Source organism: Lithobates pipiens, unplaced genomic scaffold, assembly GCF_037356315.1.
Source record: "Lithobates pipiens isolate NorthernLeopardFrog02 unplaced genomic scaffold, aLitPip1_a1.2 Scaffold_19, whole genome shotgun sequence".
NCBI classification, from domain to species: Eukaryota; Metazoa; Chordata; class Amphibia; order Anura; family Ranidae; genus Lithobates; species Lithobates pipiens.
In genome coordinates this window covers 359,604,779-359,625,892 of record NW_027507764.1, presented here as the reverse complement: position 1 = coordinate 359,625,892, position 21,114 = coordinate 359,604,779, and the positions used below count along the sequence as shown (strand labels likewise).

The 21,114-nt window shown below is 39.4% G+C and overlaps 3 long non-coding RNA genes across 6 annotated transcripts; 1 reads left to right on the top strand and 2 right to left on the bottom strand.

Annotated features, from left to right (window-relative positions):
* Positions 1-7,896: 7,896 nt before the first annotated feature.
* Positions 7,897-9,959, bottom strand: LOC143998317 (uncharacterized). Of its 2 annotated transcripts, XR_013277846.1 has the most exons (4): positions 9,056-9,959; positions 8,807-8,953; positions 8,130-8,381; positions 7,897-7,977 (listed from the first exon to the last, which is right to left on the bottom strand). It is a non-coding gene; the product is annotated as an uncharacterized LOC143998317 (long non-coding RNA). The 2 variants fall into 2 exon arrangements; XR_013277845.1 differs by having other exon boundaries at positions 7,900-8,381; positions 9,056-9,955.
* An 855-nt stretch (positions 9,960-10,814) lies between these two features.
* Positions 10,815-12,052, bottom strand: LOC143998315 (uncharacterized). Of its 2 annotated transcripts, XR_013277844.1 has the most exons (4): positions 11,974-12,052; positions 11,725-11,871; positions 11,048-11,299; positions 10,815-10,895 (listed from the first exon to the last, which is right to left on the bottom strand). It is a non-coding gene; the product is annotated as an uncharacterized LOC143998315 (long non-coding RNA). The 2 variants fall into 2 exon arrangements; XR_013277843.1 differs by having other exon boundaries at positions 10,818-11,299.
* A 1,865-nt stretch (positions 12,053-13,917) lies between these two features.
* LOC143998314 (uncharacterized) lies at positions 13,918-15,990 on the top strand. Of its 2 annotated transcripts, XR_013277842.1 has the most exons (4): positions 13,918-14,829; positions 14,932-15,078; positions 15,506-15,757; positions 15,910-15,990. It is a non-coding gene; the product is annotated as an uncharacterized LOC143998314 (long non-coding RNA). The 2 variants fall into 2 exon arrangements; XR_013277841.1 differs by having other exon boundaries at positions 13,923-14,829; positions 15,506-15,987.
* Positions 15,991-21,114: the final 5,124 nt, after the last annotated feature.

Below are 21,114 nucleotides of genomic sequence, written 5' to 3'. Positions count from 1 at the left end.
CGCACGACTGCGCAATTGTCAGTTAAAATGACGCTGTGCCGAATTTCAAAATGTGCTCTGATCTTTGGACAGCAAAATGGTCCGGTGCTTAAGTGGTTAAATGTATGTCGTCTGATGCTTGGTAATCCAAGCTGTGTCTTTTTCATGTGGATCTGTTGCGTGAAAATAGCTGTTAAACTGTTTCGCACAGTTTTACCAAATCCATCATGCCATACATTCATAAAAAAAAATATTTTTGTAAATGTATGGCCTACTGGAGCTGTTGAAAGTGCTCTTCACTAGATTGTTCTATGTTTTTGGCCCAGTTCTATGCTGCTGCCTATGTTTATATTGTGGAAACTAAAGAAAACTAGACTATATTTTTTTTAAACATGTTTATTTATTTTTTATGTTCCTATCCAGGTTCAACTTGTTGTAATGAAGAAATTAGAGTAGAAACATGGACTTCACAAGCACACGTATATATTAGGTAAAAAAATTGAACGTTTTTAATAGGATAAAGTTTAAACCATTGTATACAAACACATTAAAAAAAATATAATTTTATATATATATATATATATATATATATATATATATATATATATATATATATATATATATATATATATATATATATATATATATATATATATATATATATATATATACAGTGCCTTGCAAAAGTATTTGGCCCCCTTGAACTTTTCAACCTTTTGCCACATTTCAGGCTTCAAACATAAAGAAATAAAATTTAAATTTTTTGTGAAGAATCACCAACAAGTGGGACACAATTGTGAGGTGGAACGAAATCTATTGGATATTTTAAACTTTTTTAGCAATTAAAAAACTGAAAAGTGGTGTGTGCAAAATTATTTTGCCCCTTTACTTTCAGTGCAGCAAACACACTCCAGAAGTTCAGCGGGGCTCTATGAATGATCCAATGTTGTCCTAAATGACTGATGGTGATAAATAGAATCCACCTGTGTGTAATCAAGTCTCTGTATAAATGCACCTGCTCTGTGATAGTCTCAGGGTTCTGTTGAAAGCGCAGAGAGCATCATGAAGACCAAGGAACACACCAGGCAGGTCCGTAATACTGTTGTGGAGAAGTTTAAAGCCAGATTTGGATACAAAATTTTTTTCCAAGCTTTAAACATCCCAAGGAGCACTGTGCAAGCGATCATTTTGAAATGGAAGGAGTATCAGACCACTGCAAATCTACCAAGACCTGGCCATCCCTCTAAACTTTCAGGTCAGACAAGGAGAAGACTGATCAGAGATGCAGCCAAGAGGCCCATGATCACTCTGGATGAACTGCAGAGAACTACAGCTGAGGTGGGAGAGTCTGTCCATAGGACAACAATCAGTCATACACTGCACAAATCTGGCCTTTATGGAAGAGTGGCAAGAAGAAAGCCATTTCTCAAAGATATCCATAAAAAGTCTGGTCTAAAGTTTGCCACAAGCCACCTGGGAGACACACTAAACATGTGGAAGAAGGTGCTCTGGTCAGATGAAACCAAAATCGAACTTTTTGCCCACAATGCAAAACGATATGTTTGGCGTAAAAGCAACACAGCTCATCACCCTCAACACACCATCCCCACTGTCAAACATGGTGGTGGCAGCATCATGGTTTGGGCCTGCTTTTCTTCAGCAGGGACAGGGAAGATGGTTAAAATTGAGGGGAAGATGGATGCAGCCAAATACAGGACCATTCTGGATGAAAACCTGTTGGAGTCTGCAAAAGACCTGAAACTGGGACGATTTATCTTCCAACAAGACAATGATCCCAAACATACAGCAAAATCTACAAAGGAATGGTTCACAAATAAACGTATCTAGGTGTTAGAATGGCCAAGTCAAAGTCCAGACCTGAATCCAATCGAGAATCTGTGGAAAGAGCTGAAAACTGCTGTTCACAAACGCTCTCCATCCAACCTCACTGAGCTCGAGCTGTTTTGCAAGGAAGAATGGGCAAAAATTTCAGTCTCTCGATGTGCAAAACTGATAGAGACATACCCCAAGCGACTTGCAGCTGTAATCGCAGCAAAAGGTGGCTCTACAAAGTATTAACGCAAGGGGGCCGAATAATTTTGCACGCCCCACTTTTCATTTTTTTATTAGTTAAAAAAGTTTCAAAAATCCAATAGATTTCGTTCCACTTCACAATTGTGTCCCACTTGTTGGTGATTCTTCACAAAAAAATAACATTTTTATATCTTTATGTTTGAAGTCTGAAATGTGGCAAAAGGTTGAAAAGTTCAAGGGGGCCGAATACTTTTGCAAGGCACTGTGTATATATATATATATATATATATATATATACCACATGTAACAGACACAAAGGTTTGGAGCGTGTAGAATGATATAAATCCAATGGTTGTTTGGATAGTTTGAGTCGTGTTCGGGGGTCTCTCAAAAAATCGCTCTACGTGTTACGCGCATTGAAGCGCTTCTTCAGGAGCTTGGATATCATAGGCTAATTACAGGCATGTAGACAAAACCATGTATGGCTAATAAGTGTCAACACCAAACAAGAGGTGATAAACAAACAATGGTAGATACTTATCCACAACGGAATGAGTGAACTGACGTCAATATAAATTATTGTGACAATAACCAGCAATGTCCAATGGTAAAGAGGAGCGTGTTTTGCTAAAATAGCCACTCACCTTTGTGGACAAAAGCTGTGGTAAATGATAAAGAACGAGCAACCACCGTCTGTGATCAAGTAAAGATATAGTAGCCTATTTGGTTATATACACCATTACTTGTTGTAATGGTGTATATATTCAAATGTATTACAGTGGCCACTTCAAGAGGTCACTTCTAGCTGGATTAATTGTCAAGGTTGACATAGTCCATTGTTACACTTTTGTAAACAACGTTTACTTTAAAAAAATAAAAAATAAAAAATTTATTCATTTTGTTTTTTAAAGTTCTTGATGTTAAATTTCAGCTGATGTTTCCGTTTAACCACTTCACCAGGCACTTATGCACCTTCCTGCCCAAGCCAATTTTCAGCTTTCAGCGCTGTCACAATTTGAATGACAATTGCGCATGCTACATTGTACCCAAACAAATTTTTTATCATTTTGTTCCCACAAATAGAGCTTTCTTTTGGTGGTATTTGATCACCTCAGCGATTTTTATTTTTTGCAAATAAAAAAAGATTGAGAATTAGGAAAAAAAAAGGTTTTCTTTGTTTCTGTTAACATTTTTTTTTAAATAAGTAGGTTTTCTTCTTCAATGACAGGCACTAATTCTGTGTACAGAATACCTCCAGGTAGCCCATATTGCATTGCATTTTATAGAAAATTATAGAGCTGCAGATTGAAAAGGAAAGGTAATTTTTAATAATATTTAGTTACAATGTGACTTATGTCGCAATTGAATATGCTATATTATTTTTTTTTATTTGCTATTTTTTTCCACCCTCCTCTTCATTAATAAGATACTTTACATTGGTAATTATTTTGATACAGGTATTTAACAAAATAAAACTTTTTTTTTAAATTGTGATTAGTACACTGTTTAGTCTTCCCCATGTTTGACAGTGAAATAGTGGAACATTTTTTGCAATCCATTTTTACATTGTGTTTAAAGACAAGTAGCTAACAAAAGATGCATTCACTCTGTTACATGCCAGAGTGTCCTGGATGTGCCAGCATTTTGCCACACTTGTGACATATTTACAATAGCTTGTCAAGTGCTGTGCATGTATAATTTAGGATACCTTGACATTAGACAATGGGAGGCTAGCAATACCACCAGAAATATTTCTACATAAATGAATAAGAAAATGTCAGTATAAAAATATTGCTTCCACAGAAAAGCATGGCATTTCATTTTGGAATGCAGTGCTGAATTCATCTTGCCTTTTTATGAATAAGAAAGCACAGGACAAAGCCAGGCAAAGCATGAGTAGCATTACAAAGAGGGTAATGTCATGTAATTATAGAATTCATATATAAAGTCCATCTTTGTTTAGAGTCGAGCAGTGATTCATGGCTTCAAATAGAGCACTGTTTCCTAAAAGAATCATGAAAAGATGGTGAAGAGGGCAATCAGATAATGAGGTTTCATATACGTTATAAGAGACTAAATAATGAAACAATCCTGTATACATAGCAGGGTTCTCGAGTTCTTGGTACTCACTTCTTGGCAGCTGGAGACTGAATAAATACGAGATAGTGATCTATGGCTAACTTTCCAGTAAACTATAGACTAGGTTTTTCCCACAAACATTGCACAGTAACTGCCCATTCATGCACAATTCAGCTGCCAAATGAGCATTCTTGGGAATTATCTTTGTATAAGCATGCTAGTTTGCATTGGTGTAACTTGCAAATTTATGTACCTATGCAAGAGGTATTGAAAGGCCCTCAAGCAATTTTGATTGATAACTCTAGAAATCAACTGGGAAAATCTTTCTACCATTAGCACGCCCAACCAGAAAAGATTGGGAAGGGCCTAGAGATGCACAAATCTTCTCTAATCTTTTTATCAAGGGCCAAATCAGATGAACCTTCTTTTATGCCTGTAGACTACTTAAAGCCCCTCTGGGATACATACCCTCCCTCCTCCCTCTATCTGATCACTAGATGAAAGAAAAAATCCATACCTAAGTGCTCTTTCTTACTTACTATAAGCCACACTCACGTGATGTCACAGACGCTAACGGTAAAGGATAGGATCACATTCAAGACCCTCTGCCTCACCCACAAATGCACACAAGGAAACGCTCCTCAATACCTATGTAAGAAATTAAAACACTACACACCCAATCGCAACCTCCGATCAACTAAGCAAAACCGCCTCCTCATCCCCAAGTCCCGCTACAAATCAAAGGGAGAACGAAGATTCATAGTCCAAAGACCACGGCTATGGAACGCTCTACCCATGAACATGCGCATGGAAGAAAACCATCGGGCCTTCAGAAAAAAATTCAAGACCCACCTCTTCTAAGAAGCAAGACAACACAGGACAGACCAAGCATTTTGAGGTGATTCAGTTCGCATTTGCAGCGCTATACAAATCAGTCATTCATTCATTCAAGTCTTTTTTCCCCTTTTGTTTACTTCCTGCTTGGATCCTTCTTTCGATATCCACATCGGTGCCTACATGATGTCAACACTTTCTATTGAATGTCTGTTGGTGGACTCCTCTCAGGATCCAGATGAGGACTGCAGTTATATCAAGGGGATAATATGGGTCAGCAATCTTGGGCTCTGCTAGAGTCACTAGAACACTGCTAAACTTGCTGTTCTCTGCACACCGAAATCTGGGTGGGTAACCTAACCCTAGTATACATCACTCGTTTTATAAATAAAAAGTGTAAAAAAAAATGTATTTAAGTAAAAATACCCCTGAACATCCCCCTCCCCCGCACCAAATGCAAATGAAAACACGCGTGTAGGTCCCTGCAAGTATATAAACAGCGATTGCACCACACATGTGAGGTTATCGTTACAAACATCAGTGTGAGAGCAACAGTTCTAGGGCCATACTTCACAATTATCTGTAAACGAATAGGCTTAAAAGGCTTTCAAAATGTCGCCTATGAAAATGTTTAAGTATTTTGGTTTGTCCTCACAAGTTTGGTATTTATTTGTGCACTAGACACAACATCATATTTAATTTTTACCAAAAACAAAATTATATTCTATAGTGTTTCTGTGCGCTAAAATTTATTTTAATTTTAGTGTATTTTTTTAGTGTATTTTTTCAGAAATTTGTCCTTTTTGAAAATGGCTGCTCAAATATCGTGTGACATAAAAAATTGCAACTACCAGTGTTTTATTCTCCAGGGACTCTGGTTTCAAAAAATGTATAATGTGTGGAAGTTGTAACTGACTTTCTAGCCAAAAATGGTGATTTTGACATGTGTGTAAAAAAATAAAAAAAATGCCCTGGACAGCAAGTGGTTAAAGCGCTGCCTTACATACATAATTTAGTTTGAGATTCAGAGTATCATTTCATTGTTAGCCTACCTAATGGAAGTACCATGTCCCTCGTTAAACTCAATAAATAGTCTAACGAGACTGAAATCAATTATTAATTTTTAATTTATTAAAAACAAAAATTATTGATGATTGTATATATTGTAGTGCTGCATAGTTTATCATGACAGTATAGAGTTATTATTGTTTCATGCAATACTTAGTTATTAAAGTCTCTAAGCAAATCTAGCTTTTCCCTTGACTCGTGTAATCATATCCCCATGAGATGGCCTCTATTCTCAGTGTAGCGTGTCTCAGTACTATTAATTGATAATTATATGCCCTATGTCAAAGTGATATCTTAACAGTTAATTGGATCAGTTTTTTAAAGTGTAAGTTTTGTCCAGCATTACTAGAGTCATTAGTGAAGAACTACCATCATTATCCAAAAATTGGAGCAATCTGTTTTTTATCATTTCTTTCATTTCTGAAAAGCTGCTACTTCAGGGAAATTGTTTTGAAAATTAGAACAGCAGACAGAACAAATAGAGATGGCTATTTCTTTCAGAGAATATACAATTAGAACAGGAAAATAAAAAGTAATAGAAATATTGATCTGTAGATCTGCTATCATACTCCCATTTCTTATATTGAATGAAGAGGGCAATGTGCAGAATAAGAATGGCAAAGCATATAACTGGCTAAATGTCATCCAATTGATTTGGTACACAGTTATGTGCATCCTGCATTTACAAAGACTCCTTTCAACTATTTTAAAACTAGGGGCTTCTTTCCTTTGGCACTGTGTGCTTAGTATTTCAATCATTCATACTGTACATGCTTTCAGGTACAATGCCATGACCAGCCCTATTCATTGGTTGACTGCCATGTGGCATTGGGGTTTATGCTGGAGAGTGCAAAATCAGGTTCACTTCTGCATAGAAACCAATCAGCTTCCGGGCTTTATTGCCAAACCCTAAGAGCCCGTTCACACAGGGGCAACTCTGGATCCGACTTCAGGGCGCCCTAAGTCGCCCCAAGTCGCGCTGTTGAGAAAATCAATGTTAGTTAATGGAGCCATCTTAGGTGTCCGTTTAGTAAAATTTGATAAGCTGAGATCAGGATGATCTCTGCTTATCTCAGAGCATTGCAGGTTTAATATACCGAGATCAGTGCTGGAGAACTATTTTTTCTCTTCTCATCTCAGAACACAGAACGGCTGCATTGACTGCAACAGAAACGGCATGTTTAGTATACAGAGATGCCACTTTTTCTCTGTGCTTCTCTTTCAAGTTCTCCTTTCTGGCTTCTCCAGCCCAGAGGTGGAGATATCAGGAGATCTCTGCCAGAGAATAGCTTTTTCCTTCTCCCGTGGCCAGAAATGAAAGTAAAAACTTTCTTAACTGCAGTGAAAAATACACCAACAGCAGGTTACAAATACAATAACTATACAATTACACACAGAGATTATATATATATGTATATATATGTATATATATATATATATATATGTATATATATATATATATATGTATATATATCTATATATATATATGTATATATATATATATATATATATATATACACACACACACACACACACACATATATACATATATTTATATGTGTATATATATATATATATATATATATATATATATATATATATATCTGTGTGTATATATATTTATATTTGTGCGTGTATATATATTTTCAAAACAAAAAACGAAAGTATCCCCAAAGTGGGGTTTTTTAACAGCGTAAATTACCTGTGGAGGCTAGTTTATGTATATATGGAAATAAATACTGACATGTGGCAAAAAACTAATAATACAAATGTTTATTAGTAAAAAAGAGGATTGAACAGGTGACACAGTAGTCAGGGACTGAGCTCCACTATGTGAATAAAAATATATGATATTACATGGATAGACAGAATACAATTATAATGCCTAGACCATAATGCCACTGTAAATACAGTAAAAAATAGATAATGTGGACCCTTTACGCGTTTCGACCCTCTCGGGGGTCTTCTTCAGAAGGTTTTTATCTATTGTAAAAGAAGGAAGACAAACATAAATACATATCCATATATGGTGCACTGTACTTTACTAGAAATAATCTGCTGTGGGCAGAATATACACCAAACATTGCATGGTTACATAATTAACAGTCAGTTGGTATACATTGCATGATAGCTACCTATATCATTCACGTAGGAGATCCTCTTTGAAAGACAGAAATAAGCTCCGCCATTTCTCCCATATCCTTCACAGATGCGCCAAACCTGCATAGTTGAAGTTGGTCGCTATGCTCTACCGAAAAGGGAGAGCAAGGGAACGGAGTTCAAGGGATAAATAACTTACAGGGGATCACATCGCTATTGCTACCTCCAATATAAAATAGTGGAGGAGGGTATAGGTATGGGTAGACAGAAGTCGGGAGGGGGACAACCTACAATAAAAACAAAAGAAAATATAAGGATGTATATATATATGAAAAATCCCTATTCAGGGGCTGTCCCCCCTGTATAGGGGGACAGAAAATATACCTACATATAGTATGTCGGGTATATAGATACAGAGGTAAGCCACACTACTTGAGTGTAGCATACCATACACGATTAGAGTTTAAGCAGATGATAATAAAAGCTAAAGATCATTGTAAGTGCCCAGTAATGAGTCAGCAACGACAGACAACGCCAGATGACAAAGAAGAAAATAAGTGAAATAAAGACACAGCATGTGCAAAATCTAATACCCCAGCGTGACTGGTGGTGAAAGTAAGATGGTGAAAAGTAAAATAAGAATACACCATGTTCTGGTGTCCAAGGTGCCCCAGCGTAACAAAAGTAAGTGTGGAAAAGGTGGTATATATACCTGTGGTTAATATCAAGTAAGTGCACGTTATGTAGCAGAGCCAAAAAGGGGCAATATAATGGAGATAGTAGTTGATTAGAAATAGTGGGCTTTACAATCAAACCCCTCAGATACTTATACTGTCATGGGACAGAAAAGACCTTTCATCTGCAAATAAACAAGAGATAGTATTAAACTCCTGCAAGCAGAGCTATATATAAGCGGTGAGGAGAGTAGTAAAGCATTCAGTAGAGTAATCCAGTGACTTACCCTGCACCTAAAGTCAGTGCTAATGCTATCCTGTAGTAAGCAGAGTGAATTGCCAGTGTGAGGAGGTGGGATATAAATCATGTGTCATTCAATTAGCTGAATCAAATTAGGAACTCCACCTGTCTAGCCATAGCCTCATTTGGTCGCCATATTGGTTGATTAGAAATAATGAACTTTCCAATCAAACCCCTCAGATGCTTATACTGTCATGGGACAGAAAAGACCTTTTATCTGCAAATAAACAAGAGATAGTATTAAGCTCCTGCAAGCAGAGCTATATATAGGCAGTAAGGAGAGTAGTAGAGCATTCAGTAAAATAATCCAGTGACTTGCCCTGCACCTAAAGTCAGTGTTGGTGCTATCCTGTAGTAAGCAGAGTGAATTGCCAGTGTGAAGAGGTGGGATATAAATATCCCATATGTCGTTCAATTAGCTGAATCGAATTAGAAACTCCACCTGTCTAACCATATCCTCATTTGGTCGCCATATAGGCCGACCGGATGTGGTCCCCTCGGCGTTCCGGAAGTGACCTTCCCAACATGGCGGGAAGGTACGCAGTAGCGTCGCACCGGCGTGACGTCGGCACGTCGCGTCGCACGCGTACAAAACGCATGCGCAGTGAGGTGCCGCGTCCGGTACTGTTCCGGAATGCCGCCGACCAGATGCATTGTCCCGGGGGGACGGGTGGCGCCTACCCGCACAAGCCCCGGGACGAACGGGGAGAGGCATGCGTGCACCAATGCCGCTCCCCTCTTCTGGTCGGGAAGTCATACCCAAGCAGTCCGCCCTATGTGCAGCGAAACGAACAAGTATGCTCAAATGGCACCATCTGATGGAGAAAGAGGGGAAATGCACACGAGCTTAACCGTCATAAAGTGTATAGAAAAATATGTGAAAGGACATATTAATATATTTAATAGCAACATGTCAGGAGTAAAAATAAATATAAAAATAGCACAAAAACATTTCATAATGAATATATCATTCACAGGTAAACTGGGTATACATAAGAAAATCATCTACTGGTGAATGTACAGAATATGGCAAGCTGGTTATCGGATGGTGAGGCCATATATACATACTACGTTACTGTATCACATATATGCACATATACTCCCATCAGGTGCAAAGAGGAGCAAATAAGGATAATCAATATAATCATCCTATTAGAAAATTAGTGGAGCACCTATAAAAATGTGAACATTTGCACGTGTGTGGTAAGTTAACTTTATAGGTGCCTTGAGGGGCTATATCTGAGGCCCAAACCAAAATTGTTCCAATTATCGCCTTGGAAGCTATTCGTGTTGACAACAAAAGACAATCGACAATAGCCGAAAAATGCCAAATTCAAATAGTACTAAACCAAGTAGAGCTCATGGCCCAGACCTCTGTATGTTACCGAATGGGGAAGGGTGTTTAACCACCCGGGTTTTAGAAGACTAGAAAAAATGGACGGTAACACCCCTATGCAGGGTCAGAGGGCGCTGATCACCCCTGGTATGTTGAAAACAAAAAACGAAAGTATCCCCAAAGTGGGGTTTTTTAACAGCGTAAATTACCTGTGGAGGCTAGTTTATGTATATATGGAAATAAATACTGACATGTGGCAAAAAACTAATAATACAAATGTTTATTAGTAAAAAAGAGGATTGAACAGGTGACACAGTAGTCAGGGACTGAGCTCCACTATGTGAATAAAAATATATGATATTACATGGATAGACAGAATACAATTATAATGCCTAGACCATAATGCCACTGTAAATACAGTAAAAAATAGATAATGTGGACCCTTTACGCGTTTCGACCCTCTCGGGGGTCTTCTTCAGAAGGTTTTTATCTATTGTAAAAGAAGGAAGACAAACATAAATACATATCCATATATGGTGCACTGTACTTTACTAGAAATAATCTGCTGTGGGCAGAATATACACCAAACATTGCATGGTTACATAATTAACAGTCAGTTGGTATACATTGCATGATAGCTACCTATATCATTCACGTAGGAGATCCTCTTTGAAAGACAGAAATAAGCTCCGCCATTTCTCCCATATCCTTCACAGATGCGCCAAACCTGCATAGTTGAAGTTGGTCGCTATGCTCTACCGAAAAGGGAGAGCAAGGGAACGGAGTTCAAGGGATAAATAACTTACAGGGGATCACATCGCTATTGCTACCTCCAATATAAAATAGTGGAGGAGGGTATAGGTATGGGTAGACAGAAGTCGGGAGGGGGACAACCTACAATAAAAACAAAAGAAAATATAAGGATGTATATATATATGAAAAATCCCTATTCAGGGGCTGTCCCCCCTGTATAGGGGGACAGAAAATATACCTACATATAGTATGTCGGGTATATAGATACAGAGGTAAGCCACACTACTTGAGTGTAGCATACCATACACGATTAGAGTTTAAGCAGATGATAATAAAAGCTAAAGATCATTGTAAGTGCCCAGTAATGAGTCAGCAACGACAGACAACGCCAGATGACAAAGAAGAAAATAAGTGAAATAAAGACACAGCATGTGCAAAATCTAATACCCCAGCGTGACTGGTGGTGAAAGTAAGATGGTGAAAAGTAAAATAAGAATACACCATGTTCTGGTGTCCAAGGTGCCCCAGCGTAACAAAAGTAAGTGTGGAAAAGGTGGTATATATACCTGTGGTTAATATCAAGTAAGTGCACGTTATGTAGCAGAGCCAAAAAGGGGCAATATAATGGAGATAGTAGTTGATTAGAAATAGTGGGCTTTACAATCAAACCCCTCAGATACTTATACTGTCATGGGACAGAAAAGACCTTTCATCTGCAAATAAACAAGAGATAGTATTAAACTCCTGCAAGCAGAGCTATATATAAGCGGTGAGGAGAGTAGTAAAGCATTCAGTAGAGTAATCCAGTGACTTACCCTGCACCTAAAGTCAGTGCTAATGCTATCCTGTAGTAAGCAGAGTGAATTGCCAGTGTGAGGAGGTGGGATATAAATCATGTGTCATTCAATTAGCTGAATCAAATTAGGAACTCCACCTGTCTCCATTATATTGCCCCTTTTTGGCTCTGCTACATAACGTGCACTTACTTGATATTAACCACAGGTATATATACCACCTTTTCCACACTTACTTTTGTTACGCTGGGGCACCTTGGACACCAGAACATGGTGTATTCTTATTTTACTTTTCACCATCTTACTTTCACCACCAGTCACGCTGGGGTATTAGATTTTGCACATGCTGTGTCTTTATTTCACTTATTTTCTTCTTTGTCATCTGGCGTTGTCTGTCGTTGCTGACTCATTACTGGGCACTTACAATGATCTTTAGCTTTTATTATCATCTGCTTAAACTCTAATCGTGTATGGTATGCTACACTCAAGTAGTGTGGCTTACCTCTGTATCTATATACCCGACATACTATATGTAGGTATATTTTCTGTCCCCCTATACAGGGGGGACAGCCCCTGAATAGGGATTTTTCATATATATATACATCCTTATATTTTCTTTTGTTTTTATTGTAGGTTGTCCCCCTCCCGACTTCTGTCTACCCATACCTATACCCTCCTCCACTATTTTATATTGGAGGTAGCAATAGCGATGTGATCCCCTGTAAGTTATTTATCCCTTGAACTCCGTTCCCTTGCTCTCCCTTTTCGGTAGAGCATAGCGACCAACTTCAACTATGCAGGTTTGGCGCATCTGTGAAGGATATGGGAGAAATGGCGGAGCTTATTTCTGTCTTTCAAAGAGGATCTCCTACGTGAATGATATAGGTAGCTATCATGCAATGTATACCAACTGACTGTTAATTATGTAACCATGCAATGTTTGGTGTATATTCTGCCCACAGCAGATTATTTCTAGTAAAGTACAGTGCACCATATATGGATATGTATTTATGTTTGTCTTCCTTCTTTTACAATAGATAAAAACCTTCTGAAGAAGACCCCCGAGAGGGTCGAAACGCGTAAAGGGTCCACATTATCTATTTTTTACTGTATTTACAGTGGCATTATGGTCTAGGCATTATAATTGTATTCTGTCTATCCATGTAATATCATATATTTTTATTCACATAGTGGAGCTCAGTCCCTGACTACTGTGTCACCTGTTCAATCCTCTTTTTTACTAATAAACATTTGTATTATTAGTTTTTTGCCACATGTCAGTATTTATTTCCATATATACATAAACTAGCCTCCACAGGTAATTTACGCTGTTAAAAAACCCCACTTTGGGGATACTTTCGTTTTTTGTTTTCAACATACCAGGGGTGATCAGCGCCCTCTGACCCTGCATAGGGGTGTTACCGTCCATTTTTTCTAGTCTTCTAAAACCCGGGTGGTTAAACACCCTTCCCCATTCGGTAACATACAGAGGTCTGGGCCATGAGCTCTACTTGGTTTAGTACTATATGAATTTGGCATTTTTCGGCTATTGTCGATTGTCTTTTGTTGTCAACACGAATAGCTTCCAAGGCGATAATTGGAACAATTTTGGTTTGGGCCTCAGATATAGCCCCTCAAGGCACCTATAAAGTTAACTTACCACACACGTGCAAATGTTCACATTTTTATAGGTGCTCCACTAATTTTCTAATAGGATGATTATATTGATTATCCTTATTTGCTCCTCTTTGCACCTGATGGGAGTATATGTGCATATATGTGATACAGTAACGTAGTATGTATATATGGCCTCACCATCCGATAACCAGCTTGCCATATTCTGTACATTCACCAGTAGATGATTTTCTTATGTATACCCAGTTTACCTGTGAATGATATATTCATTATGAAATGTTTTTGTGCTATTTTTATATTTATTTTTACTCCTGACATGTTGCTATTAAATATATTAATATGTCCTTTCACATATTTTTCTATACACTTTATGACGGTTAAGCTCGTGTGCATTTCCCCTCTTTCTCCATCAGATGGTGCCATTTGAGCATACTTGTTCGTTTCGCTGCACATAGGGCGGACTGCTTGGGTATGACTTCCCGACCAGAAGAGGGGAGCGGCATTGGTGCACGCATGCCTCTCCCCGTTCGTCCCGGGGCTTGTGCGGGTAGGCGCCACCCGTCCCCCCGGGACAATGCATCTGGTCGGCGGCATTCCGGAACAGTACCGGACGCGGCACCTCACTGCGCATGCGTTTTGTACGCGTGCGACGCGACGTGCCGACGTCACGCCGGTGCGACGCTACTGCGTACCTTCCCGCCATGTTGGGAAGGTCACTTCCGGAACGCCGAGGGGACCACATCCGGTCGGCCTATATGGCGACCAAATGAGGATATGGTTAGACAGGTGGAGTTTCTAATTCGATTCAGCTAATTGAACGACATATGGGATATTTATATCCCACCTCTTCACACTGGCAATTCACTCTGCTTACTACAGGATAGCACCAACACTGACTTTAGGTGCAGGGCAAGTCACTGGATTATTTTACTGAATGCTCTACTACTCTCCTTACTGCCTATATATAGCTCTGCTTGCAGGAGCTTAATACTATCTCTTGTTTATTTGCAGATAAAAGGTCTTTTCTGTCCCATGACAGTATAAGCATCTGAGGGGTTTGATTGGAAAGTTCATTATTTCTAATCAACCAATATGGCGACCAAATGAGGCTATGGCTAGACAGGTGGAGTTCCTAATTTGATTCAGCTAATTGAATGACACATGATTTATATCCCACCTCCTCACACTGGCAATTCACTCTGCTTACTACAGGATAGCATTAGCACTGACTTTAGGTGCAGGGTAAGTCACTGGATTACTCTACTGAATGCTTTACTACTCTCCTCACCGCTTATATATAGCTCTGCTTGCAGGAGTTTAATACTATCTCTTGTTTATTTGCAGATGAAAGGTCTTTTCTGTCCCATGACAGTATAAGTATCTGAGGGGTTTGATTGTAAAGCCCACTATTTCTAATCAACTACTATCTCCATTATATTGCCCCTTTTTGGCTCTGCTACATAACGTGCACTTACTTGATATTAACCACAGGTATATATACCACCTTTTCCACACTTACTTTTGTTACGCTGGGGCACCTTGGACACCAGAACATGGTGTATTCTTATTTTACTTTTCACCATCTTACTTTCACCACCAGTCACGCTGGGGTATTAGATTTTGCACATGCTGTGTCTTTATTTCACTTATTTTCTTCTTTGTCATCTGGCGTTGTCTGTCGTTGCTGACTCATTACTGGGCACTTACAATGATCTTTAGCTTTTATTATCATCTGCTTAAACTCTAATCGTGTATGGTATGCTACACTCAAGTAGTGTGGCTTACCTCTGTATCTATATACCCGACATACTATATGTAGGTATATTTTCTGTCCCCCTATACAGGGGGGACAGCCCCTGAATAGGGATTTTTCATATATATATATACATCCTTATATTTTCTTTTGTTTTTATTGTAGGTTGTCCCCCTCCCGACTTCTGTCTACCCATACCTATACCCTCCTCCACTATTTTATATTGGAGGTAGCAATAGCGATGTGATCCCCTGTAAGTTATTTATCCCTTGAACTCCGTTCCCTTGCTCTCCCTTTTCGGTAGAGCATAGCGACCAACTTCAACTATGCAGGTTTGGCGCATCTGTGAAGGATATGGGAGAAATGGCGGAGCTTATTTCTGTCTTTCAAAGAGGATCTCCTACGTGAATGATATAGGTAGCTATCATGCAATGTATACCAACTGACTGTTAATTATGTAACCATGCAATGTTTGGTGTATATTCTGCCCACAGCAGATTATTTCTAGTAAAGTACAGTGCACCATATATGGATATGTATTTATGTTTGTCTTCCTTCTTTTACAATAGATAAAAACCTTCTGAAGAAGACCCCCGAGAGGGTCGAAACGCGTAAAGGGTCCACATTATCTATTTTTTACTGTATTTACAGTGGCATTATGGTCTAGGCATTATAATTGTATTCTGTCTATCCATGTAATATCATATATTTTTATTCACATAGTGGAGCTCAGTCCCTGACTACTGTGTCACCTGTTCAATCCTCTTTTTTACTAATAAACATTTGTATTATTAGTTTTTTGCCACATGTCAGTATTTATTTCCATATATACATAAACTAGCCTCCACAGGTAATTTACGCTGTTAAAAAACCCCACTTTGGGGATACTTTCGTTTTTTGTTTTCAACATACCAGGGGTGATCAGCGCCCTCTGACCCTGCATAGGGGTGTTACCGTCCATTTTTTCTATATATTTTCAAAAAACTCACGAAACGGATTGTTCCTGGGATCAGAGTCACGGATTGGATCATTTTTCGGATCAGCAAATAATAATTGGCTGAGCATGACTGGGTATCGCTGAGTATGGCTGGGTATTACCGAGTATGGCTGGGTATTGGCAAGTATTGGCTGGGTATGGCAGAGTATTGCAGAGTATTGCAGAGTATTGGCAGAGTATGGCAGGGTATTGGCACGGTATGGCAGTATTGGCAGGGTATGGCAGAGGATTGGCAGAGTATTGGCACGGTATTGGCGGAGTATTGGCACGGTATTGGCAGAGTATTGGCACGTTATTGGCAGGGCATGGCAGGGCATTGTAGAGTATTGGCAGGGTATTGGCACGGTATAGCACTATTGGCAGGGTATGGCAGAGTATTGACAGGGTATGGCAGACTATTGGCACGGTATTGGCAGGGAATTGCAGAGTATTGGCAGAGTATGGAGGGATGACTGTGACTGCAATTGTTACAGAGCAGCGCTGTGGACACTACAGATCCAGCCCACAGTTAGGGTTGCCACCTTTTCTTCAAGTCAAACCCAAACACTTTTGCGGCGCACAGCAATTTTTTATATAGTATAAACTATATATATATATTTTGCTATTAAATAACATTTCTAATCATATGAAGTTAAGAACAAGAGCCCCCCCTTTACATCAGAGTCCACATAGTTCCCCTTTTACATCTGAACTCGCAGAGTTCCCTTTCACTGTAATAGGGGACTCTGCAGACTCTGATGTAAGGGAGAACTCTAACATAAGGGATGCTCTAGGAACCCTGATTTAAGGAGGGACCCTGAGAACTCTGATGTACGGAGAAGACTCTGATGTAAAGGGGAAACACTGTGGCCTCTGGTGTAAAGGAGAAATCTGATGTAAGGGGTGCTCTGAGAACCCTGATTTGCCTTAGTGTACTTACTCAGAGGCAGGAGAGAGAAGGGGGGAGACTTCAGTCACAGACAGGGATGGATGGTGAGCTCACTCACCACCTCTCATCCAGATGTATCTGAGGCTGCTGGACTTCAAATTTCTGGCCCCGACTTACTTTCCTATTCTGGGGCTCAGCACCAGGGATTGGAGTGTGGGCAGACACTCCTGTGTATGTTTGGGGGGGATTGTTAGTGCTGGCTTTGGGCAGTGTTAAAGAGTGTAACAGGCACTCTCAGCTTAGACAACTGCATGCAGCAACCCGGCTGGGAGGCCATAGTCCAGTTTAAATAATGTGTCCGGGTTTCAGGCAGTCTGAAACCCGAACGCATGATTCCAAACCCGAACTGTCCGGGTGAATCCATGACAGGTGGCAACCCTACCCACAGTGCTGCTTCTATCCGATCTCTCCCCTCCACTTTACAGAAGGGAGAGAGGAACCCACGTTTGTTTACAAGTGATCGCTCCATCATTTGACAGAGTGATCGAATCGTAAACGGCTGATGGGTGCACCAAGATAGCTGCCGCTCCAGAGCTAGGCCGAAGCCATGACCTTTCCTAAGGCCGAGACCGCGGATCGCTGCGTGTGCCGATCCGAACAGGGTGACCCATTCGAATCACGGATCAGTGACGATCTGTTGCACCCCTAATATATATATATATATATATATATATATATATATATATATATATATAATATATATATATATACATACAAACACACACACACACATACACTCACACAGATATACACATATATATAGGCATATATATAAAGGCAGTGTTGGGGCTACAGAAGTACAACTGATGCTGTAATTTTGACAGCTGCGCAGATGATGCATCGCTGATAACGCAAGGTGGCTGTAAAATTCAGAGCATCAGATGAGTCCAGTACACACTGCGTTTGCATAAGTGTATATGTTAATACGCCGGTATTATTTTTTTTTTATATTTATTATTATTATGTATTTATTTATTATTATTTTAATTGTTAATTTAATATTTTTAATATTAATTAATATTAATATAAATTAATTATATAATATTAATTAATTCATATTTTTATTGTTATGCTTTTTTAAAATTACTTTGAACTATTTAATATATATATTTATTGTTTTTATATGAATGGTGCATATCTGCATGACAAATAGGGTACTATCATTTCAGAATACACCATTCGCATAAGTATGCACATATGTTATGTATTAATTAGAATGTTTTACAGTTATGGGGTGTCTGTTTATTGGGTAGGGGGATTATATCTTTATTATTAACTTAATATGTGCAGTGTATGTGGAGTGCTTCGTATTTCCCTTTGGGATTCTGATACTGAAATCTCCTGAGCTATTGTGAGATTACAGAAACAGAAGCCGTTCAGGGTTCTCAGAGCGTTTGTAGATCACTTCTATTCTCAGTGGGAGAAGTGATCTACATGATATACTAAACTGCCACATGGGTGAGAACAAATATCTCTGAGAAGAGCAGAGAACTCCAGAGATGTAAAATATCAAAATATACTAAACGGACACCTTAATGTACACTACAGCAGTCGCTCCGACTTCAAAAAAGGTTCCTGTACTACTTCAATCCAACTTCTAGGCGACTTGCACCCATTGATTTCAATGGAAGTCGCCTCCAAGTTGGATCCCCATCTATTGAAGCGACAATGTGCAGGGACAGACCTGTCAGAGCGCCGCTCTCCCCTATGGGAGATTGGCTGACAACGGACCGCAGAGTCCATCGTCACCCGATCCGATGACGGATGGAAAAGTAGGTTTTTCCTCCGTCACACTTTTTCGGATAGGAGCGGGTCGGATGTCAGCGGACAGAGGTCTATGGAGCGTCCGTTTAGGTCCACCTAAAAAACTGACAGACAGACCTGAACGGATCGGTCATGTGAAAGAGGCTTAACTGAACCAGCTGAGGTTAGAAGCTGATTGGCTACCATGCACAGCTTCACCAGATTCTGAGTGCTCTGAACCAGCTGAGGTTAGAAGCTGATTGGCTACCATGCACAGCTCCATCGGATTCTGAGTGCTCTGGCTTTAGTAAATCTAACCCATTGTCCCTACTACATTTGTACACACTTTACTTTCACTTTTTCCTTTTCAGTCCAATATTTTAGTTTTTCTTCCCTCCCAATATACTGTATCCCAGTTTGGCACCTTTGGTATTCTACTGGGGCACAACTTCACAATTCACAGCATGCAGTGACTTTAACCCCTCTGTGACCATTCCTCAGATGGTCTGATCTCTTCTGTGGCTATTCTTGCTCTCTCTCCCACACATCCTATTACGGACCATTATAATTTAGTCACAAGTGACCCACAGTCCAGACTCGCACAAAAGACAGCTCCTAGCTCTCCCGATCTGGTTCATTTGCCTTATATATGGCATGGCGCCAGACTATCTCTTAGCATATGCTACATTAAATAGCCAAAGAAGGCTAGTAATTCTGGAACATGTCTATTCCCCACTATCACTTCCAATAGCATACATGCTACTTCTTTAGAAATGCAGCTTTGGAGTTCTAAAGAGCACAATGAATGTCTTCTTCTATTTCTTGTGCCAGTCAATATATAAGGGCCCGTTCACAAATAAGCATGCATTAAAATGCATAAAAATTCTTATAAATGTATGTGCTTTACCCTCCATTGACATGTATTGACGTGCAGTTTTTTGAGCAATGACACGCATTTAAATGCAGCGCGTTGACATGTGTTGCCACGCGTTTTTATGTACGTTAAATTGCTATGCATTTTGCAGGTTATTTCTTCTGACATCACATCCTTTTCATGTTTGTAAGTTGAGAGAAGGAGTGGGCGAGAATAATAGAGAGATGGAGACAAACACGTTTTTGTTTTGGAGAGGCATTGGCAAATGTGATGTCTAGTATAACAGCCCAAATCATTATGTTTTCACTATCTGTATTGAGGAGGAGGCAGATGAGGAGATTGGGACAAGCCAAATGGTGCTATTGAGTGCATTTTTTTTGAGTCATTTTTTGAGTCATTGCAGTTTTATTACCTTATACCAAGATTTGTGATGCCACTCATCTATTTCTATAAACCCTGCCATTGAGCAACCTCACTAGCCAGCTTTCCATTTAACACTCTCTACTTCCCCTCTAAGATGGACGCTGTATGGGTCAAGGGACAAAATAATAAGTTTGTTTTTTTTCTCTATAGACTTGTGTTGCATTTTGTTTATGTGCATTTACATCCACTTACACGTGTTGCATTAAAATTGTTTAACGCAATGCAATGCACTGCACATAACACCAGCATTGTAGTGTGAAGTGGAAACTTAGAAAACAGGATCGCTTGTCACTGTACAGCAGTGCAACACACTGCACTGCTGTACAGTGACATGAATGAAATGTCACTTTTGTCAACTTAAAATAACGTTGAGAGGAAGAAAAATGGAACTGTGTGATGCTTTGAAATGTACCATATAGTGCCCCCTACTGCTGACTCACTGCAACCGGGACAGGCAACTGCCACCCACTAAATCACTGCTGGTTAGGGTGCAGCAGGTTTTCGGGGCCATGTGAACGGGCCCTAAGGCTAGGTTCACATCTAAGCATGTCATATTTGAGCAGGCACAGCAGCCCATTCATTTGAAAGGGCTGCTGTACCTGTGGAAAATGCCGTAAAAAGGTCCCTACACCTTTTCAAAACCAAACCTGCAGGGAAACCACATGGTGCTTTTATCCGAAAATGGCCTGCGTTTTCAGATGCAAAGGGGTTCCATTAAGAATTAATGGCATTGCCACGCGTCTGCTAAAGACGGTAGCGAACTACATAATGCAACTATAACATGTGCTCATCTCGTTTAGTAATATATT